Below are 21,619 nucleotides of genomic sequence, written 5' to 3'. Positions count from 1 at the left end.
TATCTGGTCTTGTATGTGGATGACATGTTGCTGGTTTGAAATGACAAAAAAAATTTCTAAGATTTGAAGACCCAACTGTCCTCCAAATTCAACATGAAAGATCTTGGTGCTGCAAACTATATTTTGGGCATGAAAATTAAAAGAGATCGGGCAAAGAGGAAGCTTTGGTTAAACCAGAGGAAGTATGTTGAGACAATATTGTAGAGGTTTAATATGCAGGATAGTAAACGAGTGAAGGTTCCTATTCCCGTAGGTGTAAAGTTATCTGCTGAACAGTGTCCGAAGACACAAGAAGAGGAAGAGGACATGTCCCGTGTTCCATATGCAAGTGCAATCGGTAGCTTGATGTATGCGATGGTATATACTATACCAAACATTGCACATGCAGTGGGAGTATTGAGCAGGTTTATATCAAAACCAGGGAAGGATCATTGGACAACACTGAAGCGAGTTTTCAGGTATTTGCGTGGCACTAGTGATCATGGTTTATGCTACCAAGGAAGGCCAGGATTGGACAGAGTTTTGGATATTCGTGGCTTTTTTGATGCAGACTGGGCTGGAGATATGGATCAAAGAAGATCTACAAGTGGGTATGTGTTTAACCTATTTGGAGGTGCAATCAATTGGATGAGTAAGAAACAATCTGTAGTGGCACTATCAACTACAGAGGCAGAATACATGACAACCACTCATGCAAGCAAGGAAGCAGTTTGGTTGCAAAGATTGTGTTCATGTATGAGGTTAGTACAAGGAGCTATAAGGATAGACTGTGACAGCCAAAGTGCAATTTTCTTGGCAAAGAACCCTGCTACCATTCAAAGACAAACCACATTGATGTTCAGTATCACTTTGTGAGGGATATGATAGAAGACAAAAAGATGTTACTATTAAAGGTGGACACTTTGAAGAATACTGCAGATGCATTGACAAAATATATGAACTCTGAGAACTTCTCTTAGTGTAGAGAAACAATGGATGTTGCAGGGCTAGATAAATGACTAAGACATCCTGTCGCCCCCTATGGAAAGAAAAAAACAAGTGGGAGAATGTTTGGTTGTGCTATATTCTTTCCATGACTAGACCACCTAGTTAACCAAGGGGTTAGAGGGGGGGCGGAGCCGCCCCTTCCCCTTTGTTGTGCCGATTGCGTAGCAAGGGGGTCACAGGGGGTTTGAGGGGGGCGGGTAGCCCCCCTCTACGGGGTCCGGGGCAACAACCTGAGCAAATTTTTTTTTGACCCTACATTAGGTTGGGCAGACCTACCTATGGTTTTGTGGATGGTTTTCGCACATGGTTTTCGGTCCATGGTATTGGATGCTTCGGCATGTATATATATATGTATTGTAACATTGAAAGGAAAATAATGAAAAATCAATCTGGTAGTCCCGATTTTGGGATCCAGGGGAAAATCTCTGTGTATATGTGTTTTATGTGTTATGCTCTCCGATTGTTTATTTTCTATGTTTTAGAATTCTTATGCAGATAATTTAAGTACAGGGTTAAAACCTACAGCAACCACGTGTGAGACCAATCAGTTGCGAAGTATTCGTGTAACTTTTCAGACCAATCCATACTTAGCATTAAACCATAAAATTCAAGGATATCAATGATTATAATATCGATTATCTATGAAACTTCTGGATTAGAGGAAAGTCTAATTGATACTGATGTTGTTTCTCCTAGTACCTCTATTTTTTCCTGTCCAATTGAACTATGTGTACTGCAAATTTTTGAGGTGTAATATTCAATTTGGTGCACACTGTCCTTGGCATAATATTTGAAGAGGCTCCTAAATCAACAAAGCAATTATGGACATTTCTGTTGAAAATATCATAAGTAAGGAGGAATGAAGGTGTATGAGAAATAAACCTATTACCTATCAGGACTAAATATGAAGGATCTACTTTGTTTGAAGATGAGGGAGGTTTCCCCATTGTTATCGGGAAAACTAGTGTCTATGCAGAGCTGCTAGTCCCACTAAGGCTGGTAGCTACCTTAGAAACAAACAAACTAAAACTACTTTCGTTTTCCTTTATGAGAAATAGATAAGAGGGGAATAAAGGAGACCAACCTCTGTCTTGCGCTTGGTTCCTTGCTTGATTCCTCTCTCTTCTGATAGATCTCTGCCACTCGCTTCCTTGTCTCCCAGCTTCAAAGAGCACCTGTAGAGTCAAAGCAGCATAACACTATCCAATAACACAGATCTATTATCATAAACAATATAGGACCAGATATATATTGACCACACAAATGCATATATCATCAATCATACAAAAATGTGGAGGAAAACTTGAATAGCTTTATTGATAATCAAGAAAGAGAAAAGAGGATTACAACCAATTGTTTTGACCCAGCATCATCCTCTCAGCAAGAAAGCCCTTCTTCACCTCATGAAAATCTTAGATCACCCAACACTATGATATTGCACCGAGAAACTAGCAGCACTTCCTTACAAGATACAAAATTCCAGCCTCTGGATCTCTGGGATGAGGGATCCATATATAGATGTTTACAAGGGGGGTGAGTCAGCTTTTGAGATTTGATTAGTGTCATCTCTCTGATAGTTCTTGAATCCACTTGGAGATTGATGATCTCTTACTCATCCCTGGGCGAATGCAGAGAGGCAAGTGTCACAGGAGAAGTTTCTAGAAGATTCCTTGCTCCTCCACCTTGCAGATTGACCCTGCCATTTGTCCACTCTCGCCCATCGCATCCCATAGAAGGGTTTTCCAAGATGCATCACACCTCCTGTGAGTATTTAGGTGGGATGCATCGCACTTTGACCATGGAGCAGGTGAGATGGTCCAGTTTTGACCAGTTCTGAGCGGTTTTTCATGGAGAACTTCTGGGAGATGATGTAATCAGTTGACCTTGTTCTTTTAGAGGTTGGAACAACACTTTTAGGGACTTAAGAGCCCTTGGTTTATGGACATTTATGATTGGGGTTGCAGTTCCCAAAAATGTCTATAACAGTTGCCCCCTAAAGCATGAGGTCGTTAATTTGTTGATGTCGGGTGAAATGCTTTATCATGAGGATCTGAAGTTCTTTCAAACTGGAAGGAGACCTGTAATAAGATATAATACAATACATTATCTTCATAATATTTTCATGATCTAGCTAAGGTGGGCATTCCCATGCTCAGCTTTATAAATTCATTTTCATGTACATAATACAGATAATCGTCTGAGTGTAGACTGATGATTCTGGTAGAGCCATCATCCCTTAGGTTGGATGATCATCTGTGCAGTAATGATGTACATTCGATGTCTTTATTTTCCTGAATATATATCGCAGCCCGGATGGATGAAACTAGATCCGGGGTCTTCAATCTCGTTCGATCTTCACTCAAAGTACAAGTCGATCCATGTGAGAGATGTTCTGGAGTCGAACATGGAAAGACATCGCCTAATTACCAGCCAATGATGTAAGTTGTTAACAGGTGCGAGAGGAATCACCGATAATGATGATGACCCTCAAGGTACTACAGTACAATTCACGTGGTGTGAATAAAGGGACTTGGCATCGAACACCACGCAAAATATTTCGGTCAAAGGCCATTGATGTAAACCTGTCGCCGGAAGTGAGAAACTTGCCATTGAGGCATGCAAGCTTCAAAGTACTTTAAGGGTTGTTCCTAGATCGACTTCTTGGATAATGAGCTGATGTCGACAAGAAGCGACCCGTCATAGGAGGGTCTTAGTGAATCCCACATCAATGACATGGAACGGAGCAAATGACTTTAATGGAGGTGAAAACGATCTGGTGATATAAGGTTCAGGGTGGCGGTCATGAAAGAATGGAGCGTGAATGTATTGCAGTGGGTGAGACATAGGTGAATTCTCTGAGCGACTTCTCTTGAACATATCGGCGACACTGACATGATGGATCGGTAACATTAACCCCAAATATGGATGGTGTGACGGAACCATGGTGATGTGACCAGTGAATGGAACAAACCAACCCGTCTCGGATGCGGAGTGAAAGTGTCATGTTCAAGAGTGACTTGCTACCAATAAAGTTTCTGCAAGTTTTCTTCCCAATTTTTTCCCTAGTCATTGCCGACCAGTACCTCTTTATTTTTTTCAAGCCTGAGGAGGATAACGTATGCTTGTTCTATAATTTTCCCTTCGGGCAAACCCATCGCTATGTTTTAATGAGCCTAGCGATAGTGAAACTCGTTCTTTTCTGTTATGGACAAGTTTGTCGCTATTCGGTTTTAATGAGTTTAACGACAAGGATAACTCGGTCCTTTTCAATTTTAGAGAGTCTGAAAAAGGGACGTAAAGAAAACTCCAATAATCCTTTTTCGTCATATAATCCCTTGAGTCCGAAAAAGTATAAAACAATACAAAAGAGATGAATTTTCGGTACTTTTAACGAGCCGAACAAAACAAGCGCTCGATCTTTTTGTGTAATAATCCCTCAAGTCCAAAAAGATTAAAATCTAAAGGAGGGATAGCACTTATGGTCCCTTTAACGAGCTGGAGAGGCCAATCGCTCGACAATCTTTTCATATTTTACGAGTCAGTTGAAAAGAGCTTAAAGGAGACTCATTTTTTGAGGAACGAGTGATAAATTTGGGTAGCAGCTAATTCCAGGTAAGGTTTGGAATTTACCAATCATGGCAGTGTCACAAGGATGGCTAACAGGATCACTCTTCGCAGCTGTTCCTCAAAAAGGGTAAACAATCAAATGGGGGTGAATGATCGGCCAAAACAAAGTGGAGGTGATGATGAGAACACGACCAAGGCTTCAAAAGGTTGATGGTAATACATTCACAATGGTTATTTACCGGAAAATGGTTCATTTTTTAATGAGCTTAAACTTTGGGGAAACATTTTCTCCTTGCTTATGTTTATTTTTTAACGAGCTTGAATTTTGCGTTAAAACTGCTCGATAATCCAGTCGTATAATAAGGATGTCTCATATAAAAACGACATTTTTTCAAAGCTTTTCCCTGCATCCTTTCTTTATGGAAGTTAGGAAACGACCAATCCTACGAGTTTAAAGGGTTAGAGGACAGAATAAATGGTCGCTCTTCGCTTGCATGCCAAAAGGTTTGCATGCCCCCACGTATAGCGAAGTAGAGTTTCCAGGTTACTCCTCAATTTGCAGACAAAACATTTGTTTTAACGAGAAAGGCCTACCTTTTCCAGGTTACCCCTCAATTTGCAGACAAAACATTTGTTCTATCGGGAAAGGCCTACCTTAACAGAGGTATCTTATTATGGTCTAATCCCATTTTCCAAAATGGATAGGTGTGTCAGCCAGTCATATATCCTCTGCGGAAACCTACCCTATACCCAAGGTTTTCCTGTCGAAACACGCCAGGGTGCATGCCCCCTGGGTTTCAATCATATCCTCCGAATCACTCGCGCTCATCAGGAGGACGGACTGGGGATTGATGAGACATTCCTTGCGTGAAAAGACCATTCAGGGTTGGTATATGACTATTTGCTATGTGTGAATCGAGAAATGAAAGCTGGTCTACGAGCTTGACCACTCTTCCTTCATGCGGGAAACACATTACTCTAAAGAGTGAGGAGACAATGGCTCCCATGCAATAAATATAGTCCCGTCCAAGGAGTAGATTACAATCCAGGGGTCCTTGGACTACCATTACGTTCATGTGAACGGTTTTCCCTCTCAATGTTATCGGCACATTGGGAAGGATCCCTAACGGTCGATTGGTTCCTTTGTCAAAGCCTGTTAGATTTCTCATCTCAGGCAAAAGCGATGGCGAACCAAGCGCTTTCCAGGCAGTTGAGGAAAGGATACTCATAGAAGCCCCTTCATCTATGATGGTACCGGCCATGACTATTCTATATATTTGAGCAATGATTCGAAATGGTACACTGGCCGGTAAACGAGGTCTACCTAGTAGATTCCAGTCGAAGGAAACAACCAGGTTGCTTGGAGGTGGGGCCGAATAGACGGCCGGATATGCTTGGTTGCCCCTTTTCGCCTTTGGCTCCTTCTTCTTCTTCTCTTTATTCTTATTCTTTTTCTTCTTCTCGGTTACTTGATTTTTGGCTTTACCAGCTTCATCAAGCGAAGAGGAAGGAGGAGAGGAAGAATTGGACGAAGTATAGGGTTGGGGGGTAACTCTGGTATCATTTAGTTGCTGACTAGATTGTTCAGGAATCATGGTGTTTTGAACGACAGAGGATGAGAAAAGCCATACGGGCAAGCCGATTGTCAATCCTGGAAGCGACAATGTGGCCATATGGGGCGCACCAACATCTCCCCAAGAGGAGAAGGGACTAGGATTTCCTCCAAGGGGAACTCCTTGGTTGGTGGGCTCCATTTTTCTCAACCTAAGACCAATGTAGGAAAGGTGATATTTATTCCGATTAAAATAAATTTTAGATGCTTTGACACAACTTGTTTTTTCAATTTTTAAGAGTCGAGAAAAAACAAAAGATGACTCTAGTCGCCTTCAATTTTTAATGAGCCTGAAGTGACAAGTGCTCAGATGGACCTTTTCTGTTAAGGAGTCTGAAAAGGAACGAAAGGGACTGCTCTGGAAATCTAGATAGAGGGATTACCAAACCAATTGCAAAACTGCAGAATACTTTTTACGGTACGGCAGTCAGTCTTCACGAATGCTGTGTTCAGTGCATTGCGATCAATAGGGCGGTAGACACGGCTTCCTATGGATAAAGGATAAAGGCTATTGTGGTCTCCCAATATATACTCGACGGTACGTGGGAGCACAAGTCCGTACTGGCACTTATCGTCTCAAAGTGGAGGAATCACCCAACCATCAATGAAAACAACAGTTACCAGGCTTTACGACGCCAGAATACGTCTCTAGCCTAGACTTCTAGATGTTGTGCGTTAGGTTCCAAAGCGTTTTTAGATTCATTAAATTTATTTTACAGTCGATATTTATTAAGAAATTTTCCTTTCAGGTTCACCGCATGATGTAGATGTACAATTCCTAAAATGCAATCTAAGATGATAAACAGTTGTTTAATCTTCTTTTTGCAATGAAAATCCTAGCTACTAAGGAAAGAGAGATGGCGTTCTTTCAACAAAGAGCAGAGAGCACACACTATATGAACTGTCCTAAATAAAACCAACAAACAGTCTAAATGCAAATGCACATGCATGTATTTGTTTTCAGCCTTCTTAATGTGTGAATGATAAAAGAAAGCTAAGCACAAATCTGAATTATTTTTCAACGTGACATTACTAACAAGTTTCTTTTCAAGACAAAATGAAGACAATGACGACACTTTGCGATTTGGAACTGAAAACTTGCTTTCGACACTTGAAAAACTACTAATTCAAATCAAATACAAGAGTAACAGTGTAATCGACTATCAAGAACAATCGAATTCTCTTCTACGACTGAAAACGACACTTGCGACACTTTCAAATCAAGAAATGACAGTACAATTACGCTACTTCTTTGTAAAAGAGAACTGAAAATGACTCAAAATACATAAAAACATTTACAGTTCTTTGCACAATGGAGGCGGAATAATGGCAAGGAAGGGGGTTTCAACAGAGGTGTACTGACTACAGGCAACAAAATTCTTGAATAGAGCTGAAAAGAGTGAACACAGAAACCAAAATTTAGGAGCAAGGCCTTGTTTGATCAGTGCACCTGTTACACAGTGAAACAGAGATGCAACGAACCTACTACACTCGGGAAGTGAGATGCATCTGGAGTTCACAGAACAGACAGTGCGCTGGACCAGGGAGACTTTAGCTAGGTTCCGGGTCACAATTTGCAGTTCAGTTCAGGGATTTAGGCCGAGCAAGTGGTAATCAGTAAATCAATCACAGGGGTAGATCTAAAGAGGTTACTAGAGCAACCACAAGGGCAATTCGAGAGCTTGTAAATCAATTGTTCAGTTCATAAACAAAACCCGGAGATAGACTGAAGCAGCATTGATCTACTTTGCACTTGCATAACAAATGTAGTTCGAAGGCTAGCTGGCTTGACTTCAGGCTCCATCTGTAAGTTTATAAAGTAAACAAATGTAGATAAACAAACAATCTATTCACTCCCCAGTGGAGTTGTCATTTTGTTATCGGGAAAAATAGTGTCTATGCAGAGGTGCTAGTCCCACTAAGGCTGGTAGCTACCTTAGAAACAAACAAACTAAAACTACTTTCGTTTTCCTTTATGAGAAATAGATAAGAGGGGAATAAATGAGACCAACCTCTGTCTTGCGCTTGGTTCCTTGCTTGATTCCTCTCTCTTCTGATAGATCTCTACCACTCGCTTCCTTGTCTCCCAGCTTCAAAGAGCACCTGTAGAATCAAAGCAGCATAACACTATCCAAGAACACAGATCTATTATCATAAACAATATAGGACCAGATATATATTGACCACACAAATGCATATATCATCAATCATACAAAAATGTGGAGGAAAACTTGAATAGATTTATTGATAATCAAGAAAGAGCAAAGAGGATTACAACCAATTGTTCTGACCCAGCATCATCCTCTCAGCAAGAAAGCCCTTCTTCACCTCATGAAAAGCTTAGATCACCCAACACTATGATATTGCACCGAGAAACTAGCAGCACTTCCTTACAAGATACAAAATTCCAGCCTCTGGATCTCTGGGATGAGGGATCCATATATAGATGTTTGCAAGGGGTGTGAGTCAAATTTTGAGATTTGATTAGTGTCATCTCTCTGATAGTTCTTGAATCCACTTGGAGATTGATGATCTCTTACTCATCCCTAGGCGAATGCAGAGAGGCAAGTGTCACAGGAGAAGTTTCTAGAAGATTTCTTGCTCCTCCACCTTAGAGATTGACCCTGCCATTTGTCCACTCTCGCCCATCGCACCCCATAGAAGGGCTTTCCAAGATGCATCGCACCTCCCGTGAGTATTTAGGTGGGATGCATCACACTTTGACCATGGAGTAGTTGAGATGGTCCAGTTTTGACCAGTTTTGAGCAGTTTTTCATGGAGAACTTCTGGGAGAAGATGTAATCAGTTGACCTTGTTCTTTTAGAGGTTGGAAAAACACTTTTAGGGACTTAAGAGCCCTTGGTTTATGGACATTTATGATTGGGGTTGAAGTGCCCAAAAATGTCTATAACACCCATATCTTAGGCAACTTGAGCAACTACAACAGATGGTAAAGGAGATATAGGAACTTCTTTTAACTCTCTTAATAGAATTTTCTGTTGTTGCTTGAGTTTAGTGAGTTTGTGTAATGAAATGTTTGCTCTTGTATTTTTCATATCTTCAACTATGTTATATTCCACTGTATCCGAGATTACCAATGTCTTATAAGAATTTGGAGGATCTAATGGGATTGGATCAGTTTGACTATTCTTAGACTTTTTACTTGCTATTTTCTCCTTTACAGGAGTAGCAGTTTTCAGTTTTTGATTTGTTATAGACATATCAGGAGAGTTTTTACTTCTTTTAGTTACTGGCATAGCTTTTGCTTCTTCTTCAGTTGGAAGAATGAAATCCCACATTGCATTTAATTCAACTTCTTCTTCCGTTTTGGCTTCCTCTTTAGCTGGTGAGTCTTCTTCTGTCTCTTGATCAGATTTGGCATTTGAAATAATATTCAGTGGTTGCGATGCAAAATATGGGTTTCGTTTAAATGAGTGAAAAGGTTTCTTGGGAGCAGAGGATTCTAGACCTGCTTCTTGATTTCAACCATTTCATTAGACATGGTTTTTAACACTTTCTAAAGGCCTTCAAGATCGAAAGGTTCCTTTGAAGTTTTATTTTTTGAATCATCCTTAAATGTTACTTTCTTTGACTTCCTTTCGTCTTTATGTGATCTCTTTTCCAAAGATATAATTCTTCTTTCTACAGACATGGCTTCTTTCATGTTTTCTACAAGGGTAACCTTATTGGCTCTATCTACAAAAATTTCAATATTAGAAGGAAGGGAGGATATGTACCATTCTATTTGTACATCTATTGCAGGTTTTGAGGCAGTTGAGATTTTTTTTAGTAACTTTTTAAATCTGGAGTTGAAGTCTTTGATCCTTTCATCTGAATTTGATTTTTAAGTTATAAACATCAATGATTAAGGATGCTATGGTCTTGTCATCACCAAATTTTGTAAGAAATACTTCTTGAAAAGTATCCCAGACTCTTATTGAACCTACTGGAAGGGAAAAATACCAAGACCCAACAGATCCTTGGAAGGTATAAGGAAACAGTCTAATTACAACATCTTCATGTGCAACTCCATTAAGATTCATGGCTAACATAAAGTTATTTAGATGTTCTTCAGCTGGAATACCATCATCATGATTGTACTTAGGTAACCATTTTTCTGGGTTTTGCTGGGAGAGCATTTGGATTAGCAACCAGAACAAAACTAGGATTTGTCCAAGGTTGAGCAGGTTGATTGGCCATAGCTTGAGTCAGAGACTGGGAAGATGGGAAGGTCGGTCCAGAAGTAGTTATAAATGGAGAAGAACTTACTACTTGGCTAGTACTACCAGTAGCAGTGCTAGTTGGAGAAGTGGATAGCTAAGAAGAAGTTGATAGTTGAGAAGAAGTGGATTAGGTAGAAGCACATGGAGAAGTGAATGGATGGAAAGGTGATATGATCTCATTGGTATCTGATTTAGATCTTGATGTGATAACTTTCCTACGTCGTGGAGTGATGGTAAACTAAAAAGGAGTTACTCCAAGCTTTTCACTTTGAAATCTAGTTAATACACCAGTTTCTTGTAATATGGAAGGAACAATTTCTTCAGAAGCTTCAGGCCTCTCTAGTTTCTTGGAAGAAATGGATATCTATTCCAATTTATGTATCAAAGAATGGACTTCGGGAGACTCGAGAGTGTCATCTGGAGAAGGTGGTTGTCTTACCACTTCAGGAAATGAGGGAGATGTTTCTACAACTTCAGATTTCTGATCTGGAGATTTTGAATGAGATCTAGAAGGTGTAGAAGTGGTGAAGGGGTTATGACTCTTATGAAAGTTTTTCGATTGATATTTAGGTTTATATGCCATTCACAGTCGGATGTCCCTCTTTATAGTGCCAAAATGTTGAGGCCTCAGATTTATGCTACTCCAACATGGGGGGATAACCACCCAGTCTAGACCTTAATACATCTCATTTTCCATTTAAAGTGGTGGATCCGACTGGGGATAATGGGACCAGTTTCCCATTATGGGTTTTAAAATGAGAGTGGGTGGTTTTTCGAGTGATTGCAATAGAATAATGATAACTAAATGACCTATTCTATCATGCAAGCCTCTAGCTAACTTAATCTAATATAAACCCAGGTATATCTGTATAATATGCGATCTACAAAGATATCTTCTTGACATGTGATAATAAAGATCAATCATGCATAAAACATAGATGATAACATGTAAAGATAATTTCTTTGACTAAATAGTTAGTCAAAGAAATGTATAAACTATATCGCATATGTGATGATTTATATATGAAAATAAACAAACTCTGTTAGGCATCATACAATAGTGCAATTAATGCTTAATAGAAAGAACATATCTCATATACAATTCATGAAAATGAAGTGTTGTCACTAATTAAACAGAAACAGGACTAATCATACAAGATATAAGTACCATATATGTGAAGTTCTGCTCATTTGACTAATGACATAGATCAACTCCTTTCTTCAGATCAAATTATCTTCCAAGTATACAAAAGTGCATCAACAAAGGAAAGTAGTTTGATATTTAAAAGAAACGATCATGTTCCATGATTTCACCAAAGCATTCACAAACTTACAATAATGCGTTCTTTGCAAATGGTTTTGTTAAAATTTTGGACCCTTCTCTAAATGCATGATAAGGGTATAAATACTATTCTAACTGATGTCCAAAAATAGATTATACAAAAATTTGATGAGGTTTCAAGCAACCTTCCTCCTAACTAGTTAACTAACTCTAAAAATAAAAAGTGACTTGATGAGCAAAGGCTATGATAATGTTTTAATTTCTACGAGCTTGTCTTTCAAATAACATATATCGTCCATCGATTTGACTTGAGAAGGTGCCCCAAAATATGTTTTGACCTGTCCTGTGAAAATTGCATCCGTGAGAGGTGGCAACATCCGCTGATTTGAATGGAGTGAGTAGTTAAGGGTCATGATTTGACTATCTGGCTTGATGAGGTATTGCCAATACAACTCCTAATCAGTCTTTTCTAATTTTGTGATTGCTTCCCTTTGAGTTTCCACTCTCTCCATCCATCTGTTATGCAAGTCATTTAGATCGGGCAGTTCTTTCAGGTTGCCTTCTTTCACTAGGTTGGTGGCAAAAAAGGTGTAGTTTACCACCTTTACTATCTTCTTTGACACCCCGACCACTCTTGCCACGGCTAGTTCGGCATGGTTGACCCTTGCATCCTAATCCATGAAAAGAATGTCCTTGCGTGTCTCCTCAATCTCAAGTAGATTAGCTTTCCTTCCCTCTTCTATTTCTTGCCATTCGATGAACTCTGAGATCCTTGTGTTTAGATCAATAAAATCAGTTCTCTGGTCAATCACTTTATCTGTTAGGTGGTCACTAGTGATCAGATAAGGAGCGATATGTGACATCTTTTGGAAAAAAAATTCTTACTATTTTAAGAAGAGAGAATTTAGCTCTAGTGCCTCTTTGATGAATTCCTCGACAATAGGAACATCCTTATATCTTTCCATGGCTTGCTGCAAGTATTGGAGTTGCATGTTTTTGGCTGATATGTCTGCTTCGTGGATTATCTTTAGCACCTCCATGCTCTGTTGCAATTGGGCCAGCTGCTCAGTGTCCTGCCTGTTCACACTTCCCTTCTCTGTTTCGAGCTGTTGCTCGAGATGTACAATATTCTCTTCGTTTTCCTTCAACAAAATATTTGCCGATAGTGAGAAGATCTGTAGCAGCTTCTTTGGGAAACCTAGGGGCTTTCTTATTGAAAATTAACTGATGCAATGGAAAAATAATAACATGGCATATTTTATAAAAATGGGATATCTAATGAGATTCCAAAATTTGTTTATGGCTGAGATGGATAGGGTAGGGTTCTTGCAAGGTCCATTTTGAACCCATGATTGGAATTTAGTGCAGAAATAGATAGCCCCCATGATGTAGGCACTGAAATAGAATGGAGGAAGGTTCTCTAGAGAGGAGGATCTCTTCTGTCTATATTTGGTAATGATAGTGGCTAGGTTATTAGATAGGATGGTGGCCCAATTCATAATGTGGGAATTGACACAGGCATTAATCAAAGGAATCCATTCTATGGAAAACTTAGCATTATTAGGTAACCTATATAGTCTACATAACATAGCAGTTGCATAGTTTTAGGAGTTTGCGAAAGAGGCTACAGGATACATGCCCATTTTATCAAATTTGAACTTGTTCTCTTGTACCCTCCAGCCCTGGATCATCTTGAAAGGTTCTTCATTCTTCTTTGCGAAGTTGGAAATGTATGATTTATCATATATGTCCTGAGGGTCAAGGATATGGTATATTTGCTTCAGGTCTTCCGCTTTGAATGACCCCATGAGTTCCATTCCCGAGCTTCCGAATTGCCTGTCTTGAATAGTGTGGTTTTCCACCACCCACCTAATCATATCAGAGTATGGGAGTATTTTTTCTCTTTCTCCTATTCAGTGAAGGAAAGAACGGGAAGAATCCTTAAATTGGAGTCTCAAATGTTTTATTGATTCTATTGTCACTTTTGTGACAGTAATCTTGGGACGCTCATCCTCAAGCCTATTGTGTATAACCTCCCAAGATGTTTCTCCCCCGTCCACGCTGAAAACCGTATTAGAGAATATAGGAGACATTTCTGATAGCTCAGACTCTATAATTCTTTTCTTTTTATGTTTGTGCATCACCTTCTGCAATGACGTGTATTTTATAGCTTGCCTGAAATGGACGAGATATATCAACGCAAATGATATTGGGAAATTAAGGCTGAAAGCTTTATGAAATGACTTTAAATTGTGGGAGGATTTCAAATGAGATACTCAGCGTTAACTAGCCATAATTGGGAAAATAATTACCTCTCCTCAGGCTGCTAAACATTAATTACCCTGTCAAACCATTCATTATTATATTAAAACACACTTACTTCCAAAGCTTGCTGCTTTATTCGCGCATAACAGTTTTTAAAACGATGTTATATGGAATTGCCCGCTTATAATGCGAAATGTGATATCGCATTTCGAAAATAGTTAACGAATGACATAGTGGCACGTCTTATTTACTCGTGACTGCTACAAAATGCGATTGCAAATTCTTAAGGCGTTTTTTGATCGGTATATCGCAGCAGGGGGGTTGATCGCATATCGCAATTTCTTCAAGGTGTTTATGATCATCACATGGGAAAAATGTGATTTGCGATTTGCGATGAGGATCATAAACTTGGGTTGTTTTAAGAGTTTTTAAGGAAATTTCTTAGAGTTAGGATTCATTATTTTAAAGACTAAAAATTTAAAAGGGGTCCCCATTTATATGTCTAATATTAGCTATTACTATATATAAATGTGGGGGTTTTTTACATAGTACAACACGATGTCGGCTCTGTGGTATAAAAATCACAACTTTAGATAACATATTATATGTGATTGCTACTTCCTAAGTGTTACACGAGTTCTGTAACATCAATGTTTAAAATTAAATACAGTTGATTGTTATGATCTCACCATTTCTTAATCATTCAAATACATAATGTGAAACTGATCACATTCCAGAGCACAAACCCGTCAGTTCTAGACCAAAGAAGAGGATTCCAACTGCACATTAAAACTTGTAGAAATAGAGTATTGCAACATAAGGCGATCTTGTAAATTCAGAAAATCTGAAGGGATGAAATATCTATATAAACAAATATTTTGAGTGTAGGAACAATTTCTAGTGAAACAAATAAAATCAATATTGCAATCAAAAGGAAAGCATTACAGCAGATTTAATAACACCAATTTGAAGAAGGAAAGAGATTGAAAACAGTTAAATCCTGTGATATGAATTTCACACACAACAAATAATAATTTAAATAAAAATTAATATAAAATATGCATAGCGGTGTCGAGCTGGTCTGGCGGCCAACCCAGCCAGCTCATACCCTCTATGAGAGACCCGGTTCACACAAGAATTAAAGCTATGAGATGCATGAAATAGATAAAAAGAGCATGGCAAGAAATTATTCGATTAACATTTGAAATCAATCTTTTACATTATGCAGACAGACACTCAACTCTAGCAAGCAGGAAAAGTGATCCATAAGCAATAATCTGCATGATGCTACATTGGGACCAACTTCTCCTCCCTTATGTGCATTCCTTTTGTGCCTGGGCATGCTTATGCTATCGACATATTACTTGACTGACCAAGTCCCCTGCTCCAAGTAGTCTCTTAAACTTATATATGCATCGAAATACAAATTAAGGCTTTTAATCAGCCAATCAATATACAAGAGGGGCGGATTATAAATCTTAACAATTTTCCAGGAATAAAATTAGTTTTGCAACTAAATGTCGAAATAGGTGAATTGTTCCTCTTTTCCTGGAATGGTAATACTACTGGAAAGTACGATTTGACTACTCCCTTCTTCTTTGTGTGATGATGAACTTCTCACAGGTGTATCTCTCAGAGTAATGACTTTTATCCTTTATCCAACATTTGACTTTATTCGCACGAAATTTTAGCAAATATTAACTGATATGGTGGATACGTTTCCATAGCCGCACGGACCTAATCAATATCCTCATAGACGCAAAGTTCTTCATGACCGTAAGGGTTCAACAAGAAAAAATTAGAATACATCTTCTATCGATCATCACGAGTTAACTCCGTCCCAATACTATTTATTGTCATGTTAACTGCTCCTGTCTATGAGGTGTCTCTCCTTTGAAGAAAAGTGCATCCAATATGAATTTTGAAGCAATTTCATGATCAAAATCACTACAAGAGAGTAATTTCTTAAGCTTCCATCTTGATATGTTTGGGAAACGAATTAAGCGGCCAAGTCGACTTCCCAAAATATGCCTTTTGTCTACGATCTTGGGATAATGTGCCCTTGCCCATTTTAGCACAAAATCATAGACTGTATCTTCTGAAGCCACTTGCAATTCATTGCTAGATAACACTGCCTCCGCACCTTCCAATGGAAAACCCATAACTTCTTGTTTGAACTTCGTAATATCTCTAAACTACTTGGCAAGATATTGCTTAGTTGCATCAATTAGCAGTTGAACTACATCTACCATTAGAACACTAGATGCAAGTTCTAGATACAGTAATGCAGATTTTGGTGTCATAATTTCCTTAACAACATGCTGCAATGATGCATACAAGAAGCCATATCAAAATTATCTATAGCCATTAATACATAAAAAAATGCAGAAGAAATATTTGTTGTTATTGATCCACTGTACATGAAGTTCAGTAGCTCCATTAGAGCCGCTTCTTCTGAGGAACGACTTTTAATAACTATCTGAATAAATGCCTAGTGCAGTGAACATCCTCAAAAGATGGTTTAGCAGATGATGAGCCCCATAAATGAGTAATTATATGGGCTCATTTTGCCTCCTAACATAGTTTAATCAACCATTCTCTTATCTTGTTGCATGTTTTTTGATTATATTTATGCTTATGGAGTGAGTTGGGTTGGTTATGATGCCATGGAGTCTAATATGTGTTTAATGCAGATTTTTGTTGAATTTTGAAGACAAAGTCAAAGATTTAATGGAAAATTGGCAGCAATAATTTGAAGTGGACAAAGGAGAGGATTTATAGGAGGGAATCCCCCTCATTTATTACTCCCCCACTTCGAATTCTCCTTCATGCAGCTCGGAGCACAAACAGCCAAATCAATGCACTAGGAGGCAGCCGAGCAAGTGAAGGATAACTTATGTTTATCTCAAGTTTTTGGGAGCCAAGCCTCCCCGATTTTAAGGAAGTTGTTGGGAGCTTCAATTGTATAAGTAGAAAGGCCTAGGGCCTCATTAGGAAGTTAGTCAAATTTTCAAATTTTTGTTGTAGCATTGCTCTGCTCAACTTCGAGCTTACTTTTGTTGACAGTTTCATGTAATGCTATTATTTTTTTTATAATAAAGATGAGATCCTTTTTGAGCTAGCACTGAGATACCTCAGAGGGCTAAAGCTCTTGGGTTAGGGCCCAATCCAAGCAGCCAAGCTCCTCTTGTTTGTATTTATATGCTTTGTTTCAGTTTATGGATTAGTTGCTGTTAGATAAATTTCTTTCTTAGTTAAGAATAGGTTGGTTTTGGTAATTTAGAAGGTTGTTTCCATTTGAGTTTGCTATAGAAGGTTGAACAGTGATAGAAAGAAGATACAAAAAGGCCATCAAAAGAGCCTTGCCCTCCTTTCCTCCCTTTGGGACCATGAACTGAGGCCAAGACCCTCTTGCTACCACAAAAAACATAGATTTGCCTTCTCCATAGGATTTCTAGTGTTGCAGTTTGTTAGAAGGTTAATGCTTTTCTTTAGATCTCTTTCACCATGCTCATTTCTGTCTTGCAATAAGTTTCCTTCCATGCTTTCTCTCATTATAGTATTTGTTAGCATGTCTTTCCATAGCTCATAATCTAGATTAGCTTGATGCAAAATTCTGTTTTTTTGATGTCCTTAGTTTCCTTGGTTGCTTGATCTCCTTGTTTGATTTTCAGGTCCTTTTGCAGAAAATATCTTCTCACAGCAAGTCAGACTACTAGCCATCACATTCTCTCGCTAATCTATTCCCTATAGGCCGCCCAAGGTTCACCTCAAATTTTCCTTAGTTTTCTGTGTTTTTCCTTAGGATTTCTTCCTCTCTCTCGACCATATTTTCCTCTCCTATCAATCCTTGGTGGACCATAGGTGCCTTAACACATCTTACCAACCTTCAACTACCCTTTCCACCCACTCTTGCACCTTAAAAACCTCCAAAATTGCACTCAGCATCCTCCTGTAGATCTCCTGTAGCCTCCTGTAGATTTTCCTATAGGCTTCTTTTTGAAGTCTGATTGTAGGAAAAGCCTCCAGAAGGCCACCTGAGACCTTCCAGGACCCATCCACACCATCCTACATCTTCTTAAGTCCCAAAACCGACCTCCATCGCCACCTAATCGTTGCCACATCCACAATCAAATAAATTGCATGCATGACAATTTCACATAAAAATACATAAAAATCCAAAAAGAAGTTTTTTACTCATTTACTTCTAGAAATAGCTTGAATAGATGTTGTTTACTTCCTAAGTAGGTAATGGCATTCATTTCATGGTTTTTCATCTCTCTTTCTGCAAAAGTAAGATTAGTTGGTTAAGTAGGGTTTGCTAGGTTTACTTTACATTTCAGTCTTCTTTTCCTTTCTGCAAGTAGAGTAGCCTCTGTAGAGTAAGTTTTCCTTTCTTTCATCACATATAGAGCTTCTTCTGGAATCCATAGAAGTTGGCTTGAGCTCTTAGTGATCTTGCACCAGCTGACCAAGTGACAGCCTGTAGTAAGAACTAGTACTTGTGCATACAACACCGTCGCTTCCAAGTTTGTTACAAACTACCGTGTTGATAAAAGTAAAGTAGGAAGCCCAGGAGTTGCAGGATTATTGCTGCAATACTGGTACTCACCACTTTTTGGTGCCGTTGCTGGGGAAGTGTAAGAGTATTTTGTGATTACTGCTTTCTTCTTTTTTCTATCGCAACATTCTGCTAAGTAGTTTATTTCAGCGAAAGTAGAGTAGTTGTTTCTTTCAGTTTCTGCATTTCCCTGCTTTCATTTTCAATTCTACAAATTTCATTTCAACAAACATAGAATAGTTGTTTCTTTCAGTTTCTGCATTTTCGTGCTTTCCTTTTCAATTCTGCAATTTCCATTTCAGCAAAATTAGATTAGTCATTTCCTTGCTTTCAGTTCTGCATTTTATTTTGCTTTCCTTTTCAGTTCTGCGATTTCACTTCAGCAAGTTCACTTCAGTTAGTTGCAATTTTCAATCAATTTCAATTTTGCAGGTACAATCAGTGAAAAAGAGACAAAAACCAACCAAAAATATTTCCTTTCATGCCTCGTAGGAATAGAGATAATTCAGGAAAATTCTTTCCCAACACCCCCACTACATCACATAGCCAACCTTCTCTCTTCTTCGGTGGCAGTGATCAAGAAGAGCCTTTAGGTGAATAGCCAGAAATATTTGAAGAACCTATAGGTAAAGAAGAAGAAGAAAACATCCCTCCTGAGCCAATGGCTTAAAATAGAAATGCAAGGGGGAATGGAGAAAGAATAGAGGGTACCTTTCCCATCTGGGAGATCAATGGGGACACCAAAATGAAGAATATAAGCCCTTCAGCCCTACCTCACTTCCATGGTTTGACTACAGAAGATCCTGACACCTTCTTGTTTGAGTTTGTTGTTATCTGTCGAACCTATGAATATGCAGAAGATGAGCAAAAGTTGAAACTATTCCCTTCTACTCTCAAGGATGCAGCATTGCGCTGGTTCATGGGGTTTCCTAGCAATAGTATCACCACTTGGGCTCAGATGCAGCAAGTATTTAACAACAAATACTAAGACTACTGTAGGTCAAAAGATACCAAAGAAGAAATCTTCCGAATGACCATGGGAAGTGATGAATCCCTGGAAGACTATGAAGAGAGGTTCTAGCTTAGTTACAAAAGGGCCAGGTGTACATTTGACCCTGAATCTCTGAAGTTGGTCCTGCTCAGGGGAATTCCCAAAGACCTTCTAGACACCCTCCATCTACTGGCTGGGGGAGACATCTACCAACTACCTTATGAGGACATAAAGACTATCTTTAGAAACCATTCTAGAGCAGCCAGAAAGAGAGGTAGGGGGAGTCAACCCATAGCCAATAGCTCCTCATCCAATTCATCCATCAAAGGTGAACTCGGAAACATGTTGGAAGACTTTTAGAGTGAGATGTTGCAGACTCTTGCCATGCAAATGGATACCTTGCATATCAAAAGGAAATAAGAGGAAGCAGAGAGGGCTTTGGCTATCTTCTACCCTAGATGCACTAGGAGGCATCCTAGGAATGAATGTCCATTGAACTCTATAGAGGTTTGTTCAGTCTATGAAGCAGATCATTCTACAGATAAGTGCCCTTCCTTGCCCAGACTTAAAGCTGTATACCAAGGGGCCAAAGGAGCCACTGAACCACTCTATTTCCTAAACCAAGGGAGACCGCATGGACCTAGACCATACTAGCAAGGGATGCAAGGGACATCTTAGGCATACTACACCCCCAACCAAGTCACTCTTGTACCTTCTTGGGGCCCTCCTGCTCATCCTTCTTAGTCCACACCTCCTCCTTGGTCCTTTCCATCTCAATATCATGCCGAAACAGCTGCTCATTCATTTCAATCCTATGCTCAACCACAACCTCAGTGGAATGCATCTCATCAGGGGTGGAGGCCCCAGTACAACTCTCCTCCCACTCTTTTGCCTCCACCACCTGCTCAACCACAACCATTGCCTCCTGCTCCACCAAGGCAACCCCAAATGCTTGCCTAGCCAAACCCGAACCCGAACAACAGATAGGCTCAGCAAGTATATAGTGGGGAAACATCATGCCCAACTTATGTTGTGGAGATTCAGGAGATTAACCTATGATCTGGGAAGGTTCTCCTAAACAGCCAACCTCCACCTAGGGAGGTTGAGGAAGATAAAGAGGAAAGTGAACCTAAAGCAATTCCACCCTTTCATGAGAGACTATCTGGGACAACATAGCCCACCCCAGAAGAAACTGAACTTATGGGAGAATTGACATAGTTATGTGTGAAGATACCACTTCTCCAAGCCATAAAAGATGTGCCTATCTATAATAGGTTGCTTTAGGCATCCAGGAAGGCATAAGAGAGATGTCCCAACCATCAATGTCATAGGACAATTGTCTAACCTGATGTTGGTGTAGGTAATATGTCCGAAATATCTGGACCCTGGAAGCCTAGTAGTTGATGTCCACATTAATGGCACCATGATCCCACATACAATGATTGATTTGGAAGCTGCCATTAATGTGATGACAAAGGACACAATGCTCAAACTTAACCTCTAGGGCTCCTTGAGGAAGACCACAACAGTACTTCAGCTAGCAGACCACTCAACCGTGACCCTTGAAGGGATTGTGGAAGATGTGATGCTCTCCATTGGTTCATGGGAGTACCATGCTGAATTCTTAGTCCTCCAGCTGAAGGCAAAGCTCATTGGGTATCCTCTCATCCTGGGGAGACCCTGGTTGGCTACTGTTGATGCCTACATCAACTGTTGAGCTGGGAACATGACCATCAAGAACGGGCATATGTCCAAGCAGTAGTCCTATACCCTCCTACCCAACCCTTGCTAGAACATGATCTACCTCTTTGGTTGGAGGAGAAGGATGAGGTTGAAGTCTATTCTACACCACTCTGTGCATTAGGAACTGCCATGGGGGGGAAACCGCAAGATGAGGATGATATCATTGAAAATCCAGTACCTTGCCATTAGAGGACATAGTGAAAGAAACCAAAAACAATCCCTTAACTAATCTCTGTGTGGCCGACCTAACCTCTCTCCGTGTTAAGAATATAGAGTTCAACCCAAAAAGAACCTTGAAAATCAATCCATCCCTATCCACTTCCCAGGAGAAGGAGCTGTGCAACTTATTGAGAAAACATTTAGATGCCTTCGCCTGGAGTTATAAGGA

At 39.5% G+C, this 21,619-nt stretch overlaps 1 pseudogene; it reads right to left on the bottom strand.

Annotated features, from left to right (window-relative positions):
- Positions 1 to 15,792: 15,792 nt before the first annotated feature.
- LOC149212781 (BTB/POZ domain-containing protein POB1 pseudogene) lies at positions 15,793 to 16,098 on the bottom strand (annotated as a pseudogene).
- Positions 16,099 to 21,619: the final 5,521 nt, after the last annotated feature.

This window comes from Pinus tabuliformis, chromosome 1_1 (genome assembly GCF_031772625.1).
Source record: "Pinus tabuliformis cultivar Carrire ecotype Pingquan chromosome 1_1, CPIR1, whole genome shotgun sequence".
Taxonomy (NCBI): Eukaryota; Viridiplantae; Streptophyta; class Pinopsida; order Pinales; family Pinaceae; genus Pinus; species Pinus tabuliformis.
The sequence above is the reverse complement of the archived record's forward strand: the minus strand, read 5'-3'. Positions and strand labels throughout refer to the sequence as shown.